Source organism: Phascolarctos cinereus, unplaced genomic scaffold (genome assembly GCF_003287225.1).
Source record: "Phascolarctos cinereus isolate Bilbo 61053 unplaced genomic scaffold, phaCin_HiC Scaffold_4;HRSCAF=312, whole genome shotgun sequence".
NCBI lineage: Eukaryota > Metazoa > Chordata > Mammalia > Diprotodontia > Phascolarctidae > Phascolarctos > Phascolarctos cinereus.
Genome location: NW_027555847.1, coordinates 212,312,814 through 212,329,061, shown reverse-complemented (window position 1 = coordinate 212,329,061; position 16,248 = coordinate 212,312,814).

The window sequence follows — 16,248 nt, the reverse complement described above, 5'->3', positions numbered from 1 at the left end:
ATTTCAGATGAAGTTATATTAAACATAGACATGATAAAAAGTATGGATAAGCAGGGAAACTACATTATGCTAAAAACACCAGAGAAAATGAATCAATATCAATATTTAACATACACATACCAAATAACAGCATCTACATAAAGGAAAAGTTGATCAAATTAGAAGGAGAAATAGATAGTAAAACTATTTAAGTGAAGGACCTCAGTGTACCTCTTTTCAGACTTAGACAAATCTAACCTCAAGGTGAACAAAAAAGAAATTTAGAACCTTAGAAATATTAGAGATGATAGATCTCTGGTGATTTCTGAGTGGGAAAAGAAAATAATTTACATACTTCTCAACTGTTCATAGCACCTTTACAAACACTGATTGTGTATTAGGGTATAAAAACCACTAAAAATATAGAAAAATAGAAATACTAAACATATTATTGCTTACAATGCAGTAATAACTAGATTCAAGAAAGAGACTTTAAGGAAAGATTAAAAAGTATTTGGTGACCTTAATTCTTTTTTTAAAAATTAATTAATTTTTAGTTTTCAACATTTACTTCCATAGGATTTTGAGTTTTAAATTTTCTCTCCTTCCCTCTCCTCTCCCCTCTCCAAGGCTCTACTTATATATTCATATTAAGTATATTTTCCCATTAGTCATGATGTAAAGAACAACTAGAACTAATGGGAGGAACCACAAGAATGAAGCAATAAAACAGAAAAACAAAGGAAAAGGAGAGCAAATAGTATGCTTCCATCTACATTCAGAGTGATCTTAATTCTACATAATTAGTGTGTCAGAGAAGAAATTATAGAAAAATAGAAATTTCATTCAAGAAAATGACAATTATGAGACAATATACAAAAACTTATGGGATGCACCTAAAGCAGTTCTTAGAGGAAAACTTTTATATCTAAATATTTTCATTAAGAAAAGAACAGAACAATAAATTGGGCATGGAACTAAAAAGAATTAGAATATTTAGCAAGTAAAAAATCCCCAATTCAATAACAAAGTAGAAATTCTGAAAATAAAAAAAGAAGTAAAACTTAAAGCAAAAAAAAGAGCATTGAAATGATAACTAAAACAAGGAGCTTTTTTTTTAACTAATAAGATAGATAATCCATTAGCTAATTTGATTCATAAAAAAAGGGAAAGGAAAACCAAAGTATTCATGTTAAAAAACAGAAAGGAAGATTTCACAACAATTGAAGAAGAAATAAAGGAAATTATCAAACTACTTCACTCAAATACATGCTAGCCAAACTGATAACTTATAGAAAATGAACTAATTATTTGAAAATATAAAATAACGAAAGTAACAAAAGAATAGACTTAAATAACCTAATTTCAGAAAAAGAAATTGAACAAATCATAAATGAACTTCTAAAGGAAAAAGTTACAGGATCAGATGGAATTACAAGTGAATTCTATCAAAATTCAAATAACAATATTACAAAAGAAAAAAAAGGACAGAATACAAATGCCATATAAACAGAATATAAATGTAATACCTAAACCAGGGGGATACAAAGCAAAGAAATAAAAGTATAAACCAATATCACTGATGAATATGGACACAAAATGTTTAAATAAAATATTAGCAAGTAAGCTATAACAACACATTAGAAAGATTATACATGATGAACAAGATGTATTTAAGATAAGAATGCAGAGTTGGTTCAAAATAAAGATTATTAATGTAACAAACCATATTACTAATTACAAATAATCAAATCCATGCAATTATATCAATAGATGCTTTAAAAAGCTTTTGACAAAATTCAACACTCATTTCTATTAAAACACTAGAAAACATAGGAATAAATGGACCTTTCCTTAGTATGTAGTAAAACCAAGAGCAAATATCAAATGTAAAGAAGGAATGTTAGAGGCCTTTCCAATAAGCAAAGGGATAAAGGAAGGATGCCCATTATCTCCACTACTATTTAACATAGTCCTAGAAATTCTACCCATGGTAACAAGAAAAAAAAAAGAGAAATTCAGCAAATAAGCACAGGTAAATAACAAATGAAATAATTGATTTTTGCAGATGATATGATGATTTACTTAGCAAAGCCTAAAGAGCCAGCTAAAAATTAATTGAAACAATAACTTTAACAAAGTTGCAGGATATAAAATAAATCCACATAAATAACCAGCGTTCCTCTTTAGTGCCAATAAAAACAATCAGGAAAAGTCAGAAAGAGGAATTCCATTCAAAATAAGTACAGGTGTAAAATTTGGGGGACATCTGTTTTATGCTTCACTAGATATTAATCAAAAGGTTATACTGAATGTTTGTTTTCACACATTTCACATTTTTCAGTGTCAACATCTTATTTAAAGAGGTCAAATTGAAGATGCCTCAACTGCTTGACATAACTTCTCATTTTTACTCTTTCTTCTAATTTGATATTTATTTTAATTTTTTATCTAAGAAGTCAATGATTTGTCTTTATACAGATAGCTTATTAAGAAATGGTTCCCACATTGATGACTAGTCATTTACTATGTACTAAATTCTAATCAATTTTTTTGTGATTTTTTTTTTTTATTGTTCACCATACCCATTACCTTCCAAATCTCTTCTTGAAAAAAATATTCACATTATATAGGAGTTAGGCTTCTTGTAGATCATGGATCTACAAGAATAGATCCTCTGGACAGAGAGTGGTTTGGTTTTGTCTTTGTTATTACCAGTGCCTTACACGTAATAGGCTCTCTCAATAGATGCTTGTTGGATTTAATTTCTTTGGCAGGAATGATAAAACCAATTCCACCATATTTTTTTTTTTGCTACACCATGCTGATTAAATATTTACTTACTGTGCACAAAGCTCTACAAGACTGTGTCTTTCTCAGTATTTAGCACTGTGCTCTTTTTTTGCCAGATGCTGATCAGAATTCAATTCCTGCTTAAACATATAGGCAATATAATGGAGACTGAGGAGTTATGTGTATTGTTGGAGATGATGGTAGTTGGAGAGAAAATAACATCCTAAGTATAGATTATGAAAAGAGATTTTGTTTGTTCAGTCTTTTTCAGTTGTGTCCAACTCTTTGTGACTCCATTTTGGGGTTTTTCTGGCAAGAATACTGGAGTGGTTTGTCATTCTCTAACTCATTTTACAGATGAGGAACTGAGGTAAACAGAATGAAGTGACTTGCCCAGGGTCACACAGCTAGTGTCTGAGGTCAGATTTGAATTCACAAAGATGAGTCTTTCTGATTCCAAGATCAAAAGAGATACATTGCAACAAAATATGTCATAAATAGACTCATAGAATCTTAGAGTTGAAAGTTACCTTAAAGATCAATTAGTCCAGACTCCTTATTTACAGATGAGATAATAAGGCCTGAAGAAATGAAATGACTTGTTTAAGATTACACAGTTCATCCGGGATTAGAAGCTAAACTATCTGATCACAAGCCAGTGCTCTTTTTTTCTGGCCTCAGTGACTATTGATGTTATATTCAGCTGGGGAACAACATATGACTAGAGTTAGGCTGAGTAGGAGAACTTGATTATTTACTCAGAGCTGTAACTGGCATGAGGTAAAGCGGACTTTGTCCCATGGTATTATAATTCATAGGTTCATACTTCCTATATTGGGAAGGCTTGCTTCCATGATTCCTCCTCAAGGACTGTCATCCCTGGCGGCATGAAACTTGTCTTTTCCTGGTAATTGTGTTCATGGTGGGACTGTCCTCTGGAATTGGAACTGGAATTCTGAGCTATGGTACTCCTTCCACTCCACTCCATCCCCCAAGATGGACTATTTTCTCAGCTTCCATCCCCTCAACTTAGTTTTCAACAGTCTCAATTATTTACAATTCTGATTTTATGAACTTAAAATCATAACCAGTCAGGAAAACAGAAATTATCTTCTAAGCCTGACATCTGTGTTATCTGAAAACAATTCCTGTCATCTTTCTCACTTCTATTCTAGAAATATGAGACTCTTGAAGGAAACAAAAACAAAAAAACAAAACAAAACAAAAAACCAACCTCTCTATCAAAAATAAACATGTCCCAACAATAGATAATTAATGTGAAACTGCCAGACACTAGCTCAGCTGAACAACCTTAACAAAGAAAACTCAATTATTTTTCTCTCTGAAAGGTACTAATCACTCCGAGCAATATAATCTTCAAGATCAACTTTTCTGTTTTGTGACCATACATATAGCCACCTCATAAACATAACGGACATTTGTACCAGATAGAATGGGTATCCATAACGTAACCTGCCACTATTATTGGAAATGTTGACACTAAACTTTTTAAAAATATTATTTATTAATATTAATATTATTCACAATAATTTATTTCATAAATTATAATATAAGCATAATATAAAAATATAATACATAATGTCATATAATTATAATAAATTATAATATAGTTTGTTAATACTAATATTTTTATAGTAGGTCATCTTTGTATGTGAATGACATATTTACATATAGTATAACATCACATGGGATGTGAAGTCTAATGTCCAACAATGTCCACCAGCATTGAACAGCAAACAACATGATCTGTGGAAAGAATATTGATGAAGGACAAGGAAAAATCTGAGTTTTAGTCTCAGTTCCACTATTAAGCTGTTTCTCTTTGGAAAAATCATAATTTCTCATTTTTCTCATTTGGAATAATTTCTACCCTCAAAGGACTATTGTGAAATTAAAGTGGGAATATAGATTAGAAGGCATTTTGGATAAGTAAAACTTATACATAGTATGTATTTACTTTTCTGACTACATCTTGTATCTTCCTAGTAGAATGTAAACCCCCTGAGGACAGGAACTGTTTAATTTTTTTGATTGTGTGTTCCCAGCATTTTAGCCTGGTGCCTGGCATGTGGTATTGTAGATGACTGCAAAGATTTTTACAACAAACTGTTTTCACCATCAAGGACTGTGAAGCCATGGAACCTGGGCTCCTAACTTTGAACTTTTGGATATTCTTATAAAGGAGGCAGAAAAAGGCACTAAGAACAAAAAGAGGAGAAAAGCAGCAAGATTGGCTCAAGTGTGCATAAAATAGGTCTGTGCTGGGGAATGACCCAATTGTGTGGGTGTTAAGGGAACAATTCGCAAGGAAACTAAAGAGGCTGAAGATACCAATGGTGTGACTCAATTGGGTATGGAAAGCTATCTTACCCTACAGGAAAATAGGGGGAAGAGAATAAGAGAGGGGGAACGATAGAAGGGAGGGCAGATTGGGGGAGGGGCTAATCAGAAGCAAACACTTCTGAGGAGGAACAGGGTCAAAAGAGAGAACAGAATAAATTGGGGGGGGGGAAGCCGGCAGGATAGGATGAAGGGAAATGTAGTTAGTTTTTCATAACATGACTACTATGAAAGTGTTTTGCATGACTACACATGTATAGCCTGTATCGAGTTGCTTGCCTTCTCAATGAGGGTGGGTGGGGAGGGAGGAAGGGAGAGAATTTGGAACCCAAGGTTTTAAAAACAAATGCTCAAAAAAAATAGCTTTCACATACAACTGAGAAATAAGATACACAGGACATGGGGTATAGAAATCTATCCTGCCCTATAGGAAAATAGAAGGGGAAGGGGACAAGAGAAGTGTGGTAGATAGAAGGGAGAGCAGATTAGGGGAAGGGGTATTCAGAATGCACAGTGTCTTGGGGTGGGGGAGGGGAGAGAAGGGGAGAAAATTTGGAACTCAAAATCTTGTGGAAGTGAATGTTGAAAACTAAAAATAAATAAATTAAGATACCAATGGGGGGGCGGGATCTCAGCTGAGATTAATAAAGAAAAAAGGTGAATGAGAAAGCGTCAACTACCAACCTGTATGCCTACTTGTCAGTCAATCAACACTTACTAAGTGCCTAATACTTGCAAGACATTGTGCTAAACTCTGGGGATACAAAAAAAAAAAGGGCCAAAGACAGCCCTTGCCCTCAAGCAGCTTACAGTCTATGGGGGGGAGACAACGTGGAAACAATTATGCACAAACAAAATGGACACAGGATAAATTGGAAAGCAGTAGCATTAAGAAGGATTATAAAAGAAGACAGGAAAACCAGGAGGCAAACATGAGGAAAGAAAGAATTCAGACATAGGGGAAATGTAAGGAGAAACCAGAGAAAATAGGAGAGATGCTACAAAGGTAAAATAGGCAGGCCTTGGCAACAAACTGGATATGGATATTTTCTCAGAAGGGAACCCACAATCAGGATATTAGTAGGGAACATGCAGATAAGTGATATTTTACAATGGAATACATACTTACCATTTCATAACTAATTAAAGGAGGTAAAGAGTATAAATTCCCACTGGACTATTGTTTGTTGATTATGAAAAACAAACCACATCTGATTTGATTGAGCTATCTTAAAGGCTCTCTTCCAACAAAGTATTTAATAAATCAAAATTATTCAAAGTTCTTGTTTAATACATCCTCTGAGGCTTTATCTTAATTCCCACTTGCCCTGATGAGTAGGGCCCATAGAGTAGGGCCCAGTTCTACTCAAAGATCTGTGAGTAACCCTCAGGATTAAAGAGGGCCTTCTCCCTCCAATGCTAGGAGCCTGAGACTTTTTTCTGATGTACTTTTCCTTATGGTTATCAGTTGAGAATCTTTGTAGTTAGCCAGGCTTTAGATAACCATAGCCAGGCTATGTAAATAGCCTTTAGAAAGGAGGTATTTATAAGTGATGGAGTAAGAACAGTTGGTATAAAACATCCTGAAAAAGTCTGGGACAACCTCTCCCATCAGGGGAAAGTAGACACATGAGCACATGTGGCTAATACACAGTTCCTAGCTGCTGGAAGTCCTTTTCTTCCCTCTGTGGGATACTCAGGAAATTACCCTGAGGTAAGGGAAAGCTTCTTTGGTATTCTTCTGATGAAGCCATGAATCTACAAAGTAAATCTTTGGTTCCCAAGGCAGACACCACTGTCAGATGATCTGGGGATGCTGTCAGGACACTGACAGGAAGTCCAAAATTCTCCTGATCCTTCACAACTTTTAAGGTCTTTCTTCAGCCAAGACCTAGACTTAGGCCAAAGCCCAGGCTTTTCCTTGCCTCCTTAGAGGCATTTGGGAGGTATAGTGTACAGAACTCTGGGCCTGGACTCAGGAAAGACCTGAGTTCAAATCCAGTCTCAGACATTCACTAGCTATGTGACCCTGGGCAAATCATCTAACCTCTGTTTGACTCAGTTTTTTCAAATGCAGAGTGGGATAATAACAGCACCTACCTCTAGGGTTGTTGTGAGGATTGTATGAGATGGGTGAAGAACTCACAGTCCGGGTATGTACTAATAGGTAACTGTTAGCTCGATTAGCTGAAGCCTGGAGGCCTCAGTCATGTGATGTTAGATAAGGACTGGGCTGCATACCATTGTCCTAAAAAGGAATTGGAATATATGTGGCGGAGGAACTATACCATTACCTCAGTCACCGCATTCCATTGTCCGAATAAGGAAAGAAAAGTTTATTTAGCCAATCACAATGTAAGGAAGGTGGAATTTTCGGGGTTCTTTGTCTAAAATGTATAAAAACTGCACAGGCGCTCAGGGGAGCGGCCCTCCTGCTATGAGCATTTCTGTCGTTCTTTCGGCTCGCAGTGGGACTGCCCGCTGCTCATGAGATTCTAATAAATTTTCTGCACCCTACTCGGAGGACTCCTGAGTAGTCAATTTGGGTAAGGGTCTTCGCCGTCCCACACAGGAGCAAATGCAATGGTCTTTGCTAGGCATGTACTAAGCGCTAAATAAATATATGCTTTATCCCCTTCTTTCCCTTTCATCCAAGCAATTCTTTTTTTAACTGGGTTTTAACTGGGACAATTTATTTGTTTTCATCTCTAGAACAGCTTGGTAGTTAAGATTATCTGAACAATCTCCTGGTGCAATATCATCTTTATTCCAGGGACTTTAAATAATTAGTTTAAAGCCTAAGATTGATTTAAATTAAAACCTACAGTTAAGATTTAATCGATTGAACAAGACTTCTCCTTCGTCAAGTTATTTGGGCATCTCATCACTTGCTTTAAGGAGAGTGTGCTGACTTGACAGATGTACTTGATTGTACACCTTATACTAGAAAGATATAACAACGTCCGTTGCCTGGATCACTGGGCAGCCGGGTGGCGCAATGCATAGAGCACCAGCCCTGGAGTCAGGAGGACCTGAGTTCAAATCTGGACTCGGACAGACACTTCACACTTACTAGCTGTGTGACCCTGGGCAAGTCACTTAGCCCCACTTACCTTGCAGGAAAAAAAAATGAAACAAAAAACAAAACAAAACAATAGCAACAACAAAAATTAAAAAACCTTTATCAATGACTATAAAAACTTTGATCATTAAAACCAGGGAAGGCATAAAACAAGGAGACATTTGTTTGCCAAGGTGTTCACCACTTAATTGATCAAATGCAGTGCAGAGTCCAAGGTGAAGAGGGATTACCTGTAAACAGTGAGGTCCTCTAAGATGCTAGAGAATATCTACTCTTGTAACATTATACTATTGCCCTGTAACATTGCAGACCCTTCTGGAAGAGATCCATAGTTGATCAAGAGTTTAGCCTGACCATCCATATGAAAAAGACCAAGTAGATAAAGAGTACCTTTTACAAAAGTTATGATACTCCTTTTTAAATAAAATACTAATATTCGACTGTTTTTGTATGGCCTCTGAAGAGATGAAAATAAATATCGAATAATGGGTACGCACATGGAAAGGTAGATGGTGGATATGAACAGACAACACAGAATAAATGAAGAATGGAGTAAAAATTGTCATCAGGAAAAAGTGTGGTAGAAAAAGGATGGGCTGGCCATGTGTCGGGATTAAGGGATGGCTGTGGACACACTGAGTGCAGCGACAGAAGAAAGTAAGGGAGGCCTCTAATATATTGGATGGCCAACTTTTGGGAAAACATGAGAAGGGGCTGCACAGGGTGGGCGGGCACAGCCAGGTTATGATCTGCACGCTTGGAAGGAACATCAATGGGTGTGCGCGTTCTCAGAGATCACGAATTTATTTGAGTAAGCCCAGCACCTAGTCCAGCGCCTGGTGCATATGGCACTAAGCACTTAGTACATGGTTGCTGAATTATATTTAGGACATAGATCAGGTTGGTCTTAGAAAGCTTACTTCCTAGTTTTGGATAGCATTATCCTTTCCAATGTGATTTACCTACATAGTTTTGAAACAATTCTTGATTATTCAAGAACAGAACGTACTTTGGCCATACAAGTTTTTTGTTGAGTACCTATTAGACACTCAGCTCTATGCTAGGCGTTATAGTTGTTGTTCAGTTGCTTTTTAGTCGTGTCCGAATATTTGTGACCCCATTTGGGGTTTTCTTGTCAGAGATAATGGAGTGGTTTGCCATCTCCTTCTCCAGCTCATTTTACAGATGAGGAAACTGAGGCAAACAGGGTTAAGTGACTTACCCAGGGTTGCACAACTGGTAACTGTCTAAGGTCATATTTGAACTCAGGTCTTCCTGACTCCAGGCCCAGTGCTCCATCCATTGCAACACCCAGCTGCCCAGGCACTAAAGGGTGTACACAGATACTGTAATTATATTCCTTCCTCTCAGGAGGAATTATGCTCTTGTTAAGAAGACCAGCCTGATGCCCAACACACACACTTGAGCACATATGTAAATTAGAAAGGAATAAAAGATAGGTATCATTGAGTACTAAAGTGTGTGGTACAAATATGTGTAAGAGGCCAGAGAAAGGAGAGAGAAAACCAAGTTAGACTATTCAGAGATAATTTAGAAGGGTATAATTGTGAAAAAAAATAGAAAAGAGAAATGAGAAAGTACAGGAAATTTCAGGGTAGGTTCCTGAGAGTTTCCCCCTAGGGTTACCTTGTAACTATTTTATTTTTGGGGTGTGTGTGTGTGTGTGTGTGTGTGTGAGTGTGTTGTCTTTCTCATTAGACTGTAAGTTGTCTTAGTGCAAAGAATTTTTTTTTTGTTTATATCTCCAGTGCTTGGCACATTATTGGTACTTAATGAATGTTTGTTAACTGACTGATTGACAAAGAGCAAGTGGAACTAAGAGCGTAGACAAGCCTGGATAGAGGGTATGTGAGTATGGAAGTACGTGGGGAGGGGGGTAAACACCCTCCCCTCCCTCTTAGTTCAGCTCTTGGCCATGCAGGTACACACTGCCAATGAAATGAGTTTAGCATAAATTATGAATGAAGGTTAGAGTGAATATGCCTTATCTATACAGGAGACACGGTTTTGTGTTGGATAATAGAAGATATTGTTGAAACAGGTGGGATCATTGGGGAGAAGAGACAAATCTCTGATCAAATAATTTTGCTGCTTTATCATAATTCAGGTGAAATGTTTGAAGTTAGAGTAAGCTAATGTTCTTTCTTTTTCAAAGATAACTTTTATTCATATCCTTCACATCGTCTAAGTTTCCCTTCCTATTCCTCCTCCTGCCCCTCTTCTCTCTCAGAGAGGCACTCTTTATAACAAAGAATTTTGGGTTGATGCTGCTTCGATTGATCATGGATCAAATATTCATTGAACTTGGCACATGGTAGGTGCTTAATAAATGCTTGTTGTTGAGTGACCAATAAAGATTTATGCAACTATCTGTGTAAGGTTAAGCCACAAAAAAAAAGTGCGTTGTAAAAAAGTACTAGAGGAATTCAGAAAAAAGAAAAGTCATTGAATATTAGAAGAGTCAGGGAAGGCTTAATGGAGGAGATGGATTTTGTGTTGTGCTTTTTTTTTTAATAATATTTTATTTTTTCAATTTACATGTTAAAAAATGTTTTGAGTTCCAAATTCTATCCCTTCCTTCTTCCTTCTATCCCTTCCTTCCCCTTCCCCATTCCTGAGATGGTAAGCAATTCAACATAGTTTATACATATGCAATCATGTAAAACATTTCTATATTAGTCATTTTGTATAAGAAGACTCAAATTGAAAGAAAGAAAGAGAAAGAAAAAGTGAAAACAACATACTTGAGTCTGTATTCAGACAGTGTCAGTTCTTTCTCTGGAGGCCGTTAGAACATGATCATGAGTCCTTTAGGATTGTCTTGGATCATTGTATTGCTGAGAATAGCCAAGAGTCATTCACAATTCTTCATTATACAATGTTGCTTTTACTGTGTACAACATTCTCTTGGTTCTGCTCACTTTACTTTGCATGGGTTCATGTAAGTCTTTCCAGGTTTTTCTGAAATCATCCTGCTTGTCATTTTTTACAGCACAATAATCTTCCATCACAATCAGCTTGTTTAACCATTCCCTAATTGATGGGTATCCTCTCGATTTCCTATTCTTTGCTACCACAAAAAGAGCTGCTTTCCCCTTTTTCAGTTGTACTTTTAAGGATGGGTTGGGTTTAGAAGGAATGGTTGGAAAAGGAGAAAACTATGATCAAAGATACAGAGAAGAGATGAGGAAAGTGCAAGAATCATGGAATAATGAGTACCCCAGCCTGACTAGAGCAAATGAATGGAACAATGGAAAGAATACTGACTTTGGAGTCAAAAGATCTGGGTTCAAATTCTACTTCCACCACTTACTGCCTGTGTCTCTGTGGGCCTTAGTTTCCTCATCTTTATGTACAAGTTGGACTTGATGGCCTTTTGGGTAGGTCCCTTCCAGCTCAAAATCTATGATCCTTTAGAAGTGAAGTACCCCAGTCCAGTAGTAGTGGGGCATTGAGTTGCAAAGCTAGATTCAAGACAGCTTTGGAAGCCAGGGTCAGGAGGTTTGGAGGCTCACCTCTAGGCAATGGAGACTTTCCAAAAGTTTTGAGGGAATTACACGAAAACAATGTTTTAAGAAAACTAATTTGCTAGATCATGTGAAGAATAGAGTTTTTTTTTTTTTGCAGGAAGGGAAAAAGGAGTGAGAGATTGTCCTAAACTCCAGGACTGAGCCAATAATGATGTGGAAATTGAAAGTAGAGAGTGTACTGGGCATCAAAGGAAGAATCGATATAAATAGATAATCCATAGAATTCATTTGCTCATAGCTACTATGCCTCTTTACACTGGAAACTTTAAATGAGTCACATTAATAATTTGAGTTTCCTCTAATAGGCGAAATTTACTTGTCAGAAGGGCCTAACTAGGTAAGAATCTGAAGCTGAGAATCAGAAGGGAATATTTCATGGAAAAACCTGTCTGTTGTCTTAACATTATCTTAGGCAAACAGAGGCACAGGCTAAAGACTAATTTATTCCATTGTCTAGTATAACCAAAGATGTTTGTTTTTTGATTAAAAGGAAAAATTGAGTACATTTCCAGTCTTTAAACTTCACAGTATTTTCATGGCTGATGAAAAGGCTTTAGGACAATGAAAACTAATTGCTTTCAGTTTATTCTGTGCGCTGAAGTCACCACCTACCTAAAACAGAAAGACTTGGATACAATGGCCGAATTTGTTGTTGCATGGCAACAGATTATACCCAATTGAAGACAATCTTTATGTCTCCCTGTGCACAGGTTGCCAGAAAATATTCATTTAACTTTTTCCACCTCATCAAGTTTTTAAAAATTCCTTTATTACAGATTTCCTACATGTATATACAAAGTGTCTATGAAGCTCACAGGAGACAAAATCTAAGAAAGGGTATAGAAGTAAAAACCAATGGTCTCAAATATGTACACAATAAATCTCTAGATGACCTAATGGAAGGAGACAAGTGAGGCGTCATAGGTATTACTGAGACTTACGGGAGTGTAATCCATGCGACTGAACTATAACGCTGGTTGGGAATACTTTATTCAAAGGAAACAAGATGGGTTAGGGTAGGCGGGATGTGGTGGCATTATATATTAAGAGGTATAATCAGGGCAGCTAGGTGGATAGAGCACCAGCCCTGGAGTCAGGAGGACCTGAGTTCAAATCCAGCCTCAGACACATAATACTCACTAGCTGTGTGACTCTGGGCAAGTCACTTAACCCCAATTGCCTCACAAAAAAAAAGAAGGTAAAATCATGTGAGAAAACCCAGGAACCAGAGAGGGGAAAAAGCATGGTGGAGAGCATTTGGTGAAGATCAATGGAGGGAGACTACAAACCACCTGGTCAGAAAGAAGAAATAGATGAGAAGCTTGGGAAATATCACAAGCTTGGCACTGAAACATGATGTAATAGTGATGATAGACCAGTTATTTAGACATCTGTAGGGTCCTTTTTCTGTTAAAAGCAGAGTGGCTAATAACTTCTTGATTTGTTTTAATTATAATGCCACCATTCAAAAGTTAAGAAGAACCAACAAGGGGGGCAGCTAGGTGGTGCAGTGGATAGAGCACCGGCCCTGAAGTCAGGAGGACCTGAGTTCAAATCTGGCCTCAGACCAAACACTTGACACTTACTATCTGTGTGACCCTGGGCAAGTCACTTAACGCCAATTGCCTAAAAGCAAAAAAAGAAGAAGAAGAAGAAGAAGAAGAAGAAGAAGAAGAACCAACAAGGGAAAATACTGGATCTAATTTTCAGTAACAGGGTTGCTGGGGTAGAAATAATCAGAATTTCAGGGGAAGTGACTATTCCTTCTTAAAGTTTTTTGCAGAGAAAAAAAGGATAGTCAGGCATTGTCAGGCATCTACCCTAAATTTTGGGAAAACAGATTTCAAAGAATTCAGAAGAATAGGAAGCATCCTATGGACTAAGATTCCCTTTGGAAAGTCCACCCAGAGGGAATGGAAAACTCAAGAATGAAATTCTGAAGATGAAAAGCGAGACAATTCCAATAAGAAGGAAAAATGGGGCCAGTTTGAGCAAATTTAAAAAAAAATCCTTCAACACATATCTACCTAGTCCAGCAAAACGAATCCCTACTTTAGCAATGTCTGAAAATGCGTGTCTTTTTCTGCACTTTAAATTTATTATCTTTTTGTCAGGAGGTGAGTGGCGTGTTTCATCTTCATTTTTTGGACTTTGGATGTATTGCTGCCCAATTTAGATTTTTTAAAAAAGAAATGTAATATAAAAGAAATATGATATAAAAGTGGGTGATGGAGGATGAATCTAAGAATACTGTGTCAGGAGTTCTAAAACTCAGAATGTACTTAGGCTAGCAAGACGAGCTAAGAGCACCGTGAAGTGTTCAGTTGGTTTTTTGTTTGTTTGTTTTAAAGCTGTGTTGAGGAGAAGGATGAGTGAGGAAGGGATAAAATCGCTGCTTGGGGTAGGTGAAATGATGCAATAGGATACACATTTATTAAGCACGTACTATGGGCCAGATTAAGTGCGAGGGATACACATAAGAAAAAGATAGTCCCCAACCTCCAGAAGCTTCTAATCTAATGGGGAAAGACAATGAAGAGGGGAGGAGGGAGCTGGAGGGTGCCCTTCTGGAGAGTATGATGATGGTGTTGGTGTCTCAACCAAGTACAGCAGCTGGTGACAAATGAAGAAATGCCTAGGGCTCTGAGCCCTCTATAAAGGGAGGCTTTGGGCGGAGCCTTTGGCTCCACCATTCAGCTCTCCAGTCAGAGGGGCAGAGGCTAGTAGGGATGCTGACGAGGTGTGAGTACCAAAGCTGAAGATATCTCCAAAATGATGAGTTTCCTAGTCATGACCTTATCTTGGGGGTGGAGGACGGGGAAGAGGAAGAACGATGATAATCAACTCAGAGAATGCAGAGCTGCTCATTCCTTATTTTCTTTGGACTCCTCTGCCAAGGAGAATGACCTTTGCACAGGAAATGACAAAACAAATATCTAACAAGGAGTTTGATACCCAAGATGGGCAAGTAATTAACAAGAGACCCCCTAATTGATGCATTCAAGCCACTTGGCACAGGGGGACAATATCTATGGTAGGAAAATCACTTCGGCAGCTCTGTGGAGTACTGATTGGAATGAGTAGAGACAAAGGTGGGAGGTCAATTAGAAGGACATTGCAGTAATCCAGGTAAGCGGTGATAAGGAATTGAATTGGCATAGTGACTGTGTGAATGGAGAGAAGATGGATGGGAAAGATATTGTAGAAATAGAAATTACAAGGTTTGGAAACTGGCTGGATATAAGGGAAAGTGGGGAATCAAGGATTATGGTGCTCGCAACATTATTAGAACAGTTTGGAAGAGGGATTTTTTTTGGGGTGGGGAAAGATGATGAGTTATGTTTTGGACAATGCCTATGGGATAGCTAATCTGAAATACCCAAAAGGTAGTAGTGCATTAGACTGTGAAATCCTAGGAGGCAGGGATTGTTTTCTGAAGGGTTTTTTGTGTGTGTTGTTTTTGTTGTTGCCTTTTTTTTTCATATCCCCAGTGCTTTTGTGCTAGAGGAAATGATGAGCGAGTGGATTTCAGATAAACCTGGAAAGACTTACATGAACCATTGCTGAGCGAAGTGAACAGAACCAGGAGAACACTATACACAGTAACAGCAACATTGTGTGATGATCAGCTATGATAGCTCTCCTCAGCAATGCAATGATCCAAGACAGTTCTGAAAGACTCGCGATGGAAAATGCTATCCACATCCAGAGAAAGAATCATGGAGTCTGAATGCAGATAGAAGCATACTGTTTCCATATTTTTTTCTTTCTCATGGTTTTTCCCTTTTGTTCTGATTCATCTTTCACAACATGACTAATGTGGAAATATGTTTAACATGATTGTACATGTATAATCTATAGTAGATTGCTCGCTGCCTTGGGGAGGGAAGAGGGAGGAGGAGGGGGATAATTTAGAACTGAAAGTCTCATAAAAATGAATGTTGAAAACTATCTTTACATGTAATGGGGAAAAACATAATACTGTTAAGTGCAAAAACAATTCTGGGACAGGTTGGTACCCATTTAGAAGATGAAGTAGTTTTTTTTTTCTTTTTTGACAGGGTTATTAAACTGCTAGATCAGGGAATGGCAGAGATGAAGTTTATTTAGATACATGCAAAGTACTTGATTAAAATACCTCATTTTCTTCCTGTGGAAAAGATGGAAAGATGATAATTAGATGGATTCGGAGCTTGCTGAATGACTGGATTCAGGATCAGTTGGGAGGGAGGTTTCTAGAAGCACCCCCCCTTCTCCATCCTTCCATATGTAGATGGCCCCATGCTGTTTAATATTTTTTATCAATGACCTGGATAAAATTGAAGATAACTCAAAGCTGGAAGGGATAGCGAAGAGATTCAACGACAGGGTAAGGATCCCAAAAGATCTTGACAAGCTTAAGCAGCAGGCTGAATATAAGATGGCATTCAATAGGGATAAATGGGAAATTTTACATGGATTCAAAAAAATCAACTTCATCAA